Genomic DNA, 5,320 nt, shown 5'->3' with positions numbered 1-5,320 from the left:
TTAAAGGTGGATAGTTGTGAATCCAAATTTTACCATTCAATGAAATTGATGCCATATAACAAGTTTAGGAGATGGAATGGAAGAAATTCCAATTGTATAATTGCTAAATTAATTTAAATCTTGGTATTTGCAGTACAATTAATTTGAAGCCTTCTAAGCAATGGTTATCAATATTAATAAAAAATATTTAATGAAATTTATCATGATCTTCAAGGCTATTTGTATGATTTCCACTTAAATCTCAATGATTTATTCAAGATATTTTATATGGTCTTTAATTACTAATTTTTATGTGATTAAAAAAGTATAATTAATTAAATTAGATAAATAATTTATTAATTGAAATTTATAAATATTATTCTTTAAATAAATAATAATAAAAATAATTGATCAAGTTATTATTATTAATCCATAGTAAAAATAAAAATCTTAAAAATTAAATTAAAATTAAAATTAAATTAAAATTCAAAATAAAAATTAAAAATAAAAGAGAGAATATTAAAGATTAAAAATAAAAAATAAAAATCCAAAAGTTAAAATATAAAAGTTACAAATTATTATAAAAATAAAAATAAAAGTAGGACTAACGAGAGATACAAGCAAAGGTACCTTGAAAATTTCGTCCTTACTCCTAATTGAGTGACCCTTACCTTGTTGGAAAGCTAATACCAACACCTAGAACCATAAAACATTTCACATTGAAACTAAAAAAATTAAACAATTGATTGAGGAAAATCCGAGGCTCTTAAAATCCTTGGAGTATTTGTGAGGTTGACGGAGCTATCTACTACAATGATATATGTCTTAAATCCCAATGACTACCATTTACTACTTAAGATCCATGCATATAAAACCACAAAATTTTCAATGAGATTAAAAATCAAAAATGAAATTAAGATTAGGATTTAGAGCCAAAATTTGGCATGGCCTTGCCCTTCACCAAAACAAAAGAGAGAGAAGGCTTGGAAAACCAAGCCACTCTAATACAATTGAGTGGTGGCTTGTAGGAGGGCGGCCAAATCTCCACCCTTGATTTCTAAGATTCCTAATATAGATCTACGGCCTTTATTCATCCAAGAGCTAATTTCATTATTCAGGCTAATGGCTCTTGTAAGTGGTCAAGAAAGGACTTTTTGGTAAATCTAACTTCACCATTCTATTTAAAATACCTTTTTATTCTAAGACCGACTACTCACATGCCTCAATCCATGTTCAATTATAATTTTTATGAAAGTTTTTACCTACAAGGATCTTGGCAATTTTTATAAAATTCTTCAAAATGAGAATTTCATTGCTCCACTTGTATTTTGAAGGAGAGGGTACTGATGTTTTTCTTTTTCACTCTATGGGATGAATCCAGTGCCATAATTGCATTAGAAAGGCTTCTATTAATTAGAAGAACCACTATGCCCCTTGAATTTGTTGAATTTTGAAGAAATCTCAAAATTGCCAATATTTAATTTCATTAAATCTTTTAGAAAATTATAATTCTTACTCACTCTAAATCATATGAGATGATTGTAGGTAAATTCATATGCTCATAGCCAACCTTCATAGTAGTGATTAAAATTCTCTAAATTATTAAAACTAACTAAGTTAGAATTTTAATTTTCTAACTCTTATCACTTTGGTCCTAATTAACCTAACTCAACGAATTAGGCTATGATTTATACCATCAAAGGTTGCAATCCTAAAAATTCTATAAAACTAAATTTTACTTATATAAATCCTAATTTAACATGCTCATTTATCATAAAATAAGGAAATAACAAAAATTTAAATTTTGGAGTATAATTGAGAGGTCACAATAGACTACAACCTTTAAAACAAAACAAAAAAAAAAATTTCTATCTACAACTAAGATTGTGCGGCTAAAATCTGATATAACACCATATAAAGGTTCCATTCTCTCCTAAAATCTTTCATCTTGTTTTATAATAGATTTATATTTAAGACCTAAAAATTACAAAGTCTTTGCAATATTGGATTCAAGAACCTTAGCTTGTTTTATAGACAAAGACTTTGTCAAAAAATAAAGAATACTTTCAATCAAGAAAACTAAATTTGTACATGTAGAAGTCATGTATGGTCATTTATTATCTTTTTAATAAGTCACTTATAAAACTATTTTTTTAGATATAGTAATTAAAGATCATAATAGCATATTAATATTTAATATGATAAGATCTCCTTCAAATTTGGTTATTTTAAGATTATTGAGGTTACAAAAAATATAATCCTCAAATAGATTGGATTTCTTATAATCCTCAAATAAATTGGATTTCTTATAATCTTAAATTTTTTGATAATTTAATCTAAAATTTTATTAGCCAAGTAAAAATATATTAGTCTAATATATCTAAATCCTTATTGGTAGGTACAAAAGCATTCATACATGCCACAAAAGAAAGGTCATCTTTTGCTATATATGCCACACTCATTTTTGATAGTAAAAAGACATCAAATAATATTCTTAGTTAATATCAAGATTTTTAAGATTTTTTTGAAAAAAGAAATATAAATATTCTTTTAAAGCATTGACTTTATGATTATTCAATTGATTTACAAGAAAGAGCTCAACCACCATTTGAATTGATCTACAACTTATCACAAAATGAGTTGATTAGACTAAAAGAGTACATTGATGAAAACTTGGCTAAAAATTTTATGTACCATTTAAAATCCCAAAAGTTCCTATCTTATTTGTGAAGAAAAATGATCGATTTCTACAAATATATATAAACTATCAAAGATTTAATAAGATCACTATTAAAAATAGGTATCTTCTATCTCTAATTTTAATACTTTTGGTCAACTTAATTAAGCAAAGATCTATACAAAAATAGATCCACAAGGAACATATAAATTGGTCTGCATCAAAAAAAGAGATGAATAGAAGACTACTTTTTGAACTAAGTATGGACATTTCAATTATAATGTCATGCTTTTTAGATTCACAAATGTACCAATTACTTTTCAACATTTCATGAATGATGTTTTTTGTGAGTTTCTTGATGATTTTCTTATCTATTATATAAATGACATTCTAATCTATTCTAAAAATACAAAAAAAATATAAACTTAATATTTGTTGTGTATTAGAAAAACTTAGAGATGCAAGATTATATGCCAAGATAGAAAAGTGTATATTCTATACTACTCAAGTTGACTTTTAAGGATATATCATTTCCAATAATGATTAATAATAGATTCAAAGAAAGTTTAAACTATCATAGATTAGAATATTTCTAAAAATAATTAAAAATATATAATATTTTTTAGAATTTTCTAATTATTACAAAAAATTTATTAATTTTTTTAAAAAATTATGGCTCTTCTTACATGTCTAATATATAAAATCAATCTTAAGTGGAAGAAAGAAACGAAAGTATCTTTTGGAGCCTTAAAGATAGCATTTATTTTTGTATTAATTTTGTGCCACATTAATTTTTTTAAGGCATTCTTTATAGAAATAAACTCATCAAACTTTGCTGTAGGTACTGTTTTATCATAAATAGGAGCAAATGACAAGCTCCATTGAATAGATTTTTTTAAAAAATAATTTTCAACAATTGAAATTATTCATGAGATCTATGACAAAGATATTTTTATAATTGTGGATTTATTTCAAGAATAACATCATTATCTAGAAGGTGCCTTGAGTTAAATCACTCTATATATAGATCACAAGAATCTTAACTACTTCATATCAACATGTGTTTTGAATCACTACCAAGTCTATTTGAACATTTTTTTTATCAAGATTTGATTTCAAGATCATTAATTGATTCAAAAAACAACAAGATTTATTAGATGCCTTTTTTAGATGTTTTTTTTTTATACATCTTTTGGTCACTATAGAATGATTTTTTTGAAGCCAAAGTATTTTCACCTTTGAGCAATAAAATCAACATTGTCTATTGATTCAATCTTTTTCAACCAAGTTTAATTAAGTATGTCCTTTGATCTTCTTGTTCATAATATTAAGAATAATTCTTTTAAGTTTTATGGTTCTTCTAAATTTGAATTCAAAAATAATCTATTTTATTTTTAAGAATGATTATATAGTTTAGAAGGAAAAGCATGATTTTATATGTTTTAAGCTCATCATGATTTTATAATAGTCGGATATTTTGGATATAATAAGACTTTAAAGATAATATTGAGAGGTTTTTGGTGGCTTCAAATATAGAAGGCAGTCTAAGGCTTTGTACAATCATGTGATATTTATCAAAATAAAAAACTCATCATCATTGACCTTATTGATTTTTTTAGCCATTATCTATTTTAGAACAATAATAGTCTTCTATTTCTATAGATTTTATCATGTATCTTTGAATTTTAAGTTTGTATGATTTTATATTTATAATAATAGATCATTTTATTAAGATGGTACATTTTGTACCATGTACAAAATTTATTATAAGTAAAAAATGCCTAAGATTTTTTATAACAACATCAATCGCTATTATAGATTATCCAAAGATATTATATTGGATAGGAAGATTCAATTTGTATCATTATTTTGGAGAATTCTTTTTAAAATTTTAAAAGTAGGTATTAAGATTTCTTTGAATTTTCATCCTTAAACTAATAGGTAAATAAAATAGATGAATAAAGTTTTGAAACAATCTTTGAGGTGTACCATCACCTATCATCAAGATGATTGAACAACTCTATTGTCATTGGTAAAGTTTATGTTCAATAATTTGGTACATTCTTCTACTTAATAAATACTTTTTTTTTACCAATTTTAGTTATCATCTATAATTTGATAGTTTAAGCTTTTTAAATTTTTTTAATCTTATAGCAAAAGATTTAAAAAAATATTTGTTAGAATTATATTCAATAATAAAGGTGTAGTTAAAAGAAGATTAAAAATAATAAAAGACCAATGTGAATGCCTATTGCAAGAAAAAACCATAATTCAATATAGGTGATAAGGTATGGTTATTTCTTTGCAATATCAAGACTACTTGTCTTTGTGACAAATTCGACTATTGTAGGCTTAGACCTTATAAAATCCTATTTCTTGCTAATTTTATTTTTTGAGGTCTATAAAGATCGATCTTATATTTTACATGTCTCTTTTGAAGCCATATAAGATTGTGAATATCTTGAAAAGATGACAAATTCCACCTCTTCCTATAGAAGTGAATAATAATTAAGAATTCAAGGTAGAAACAATCTTAGATTGAAGGCAACATCAATATAAATTAAAATATTTAGTTTATTGATATAAATATGATAATAATAAATACACATGGAAGTTAGTAAAAAAATCTTGTAAATGCAATAAAGAAAATTGAGGCATTTCAAC

The sequence above is a fragment of the Physcomitrium patens genome, chromosome 15 (assembly GCF_059467195.1).
Source record: "Physcomitrium patens ecotype Gransden chromosome 15, ASM5946719v1, whole genome shotgun sequence".
Taxonomy (NCBI): domain Eukaryota; kingdom Viridiplantae; phylum Streptophyta; class Bryopsida; order Funariales; family Funariaceae; genus Physcomitrium; species Physcomitrium patens.
Note: the sequence above shows the minus strand (reverse complement) of the source record.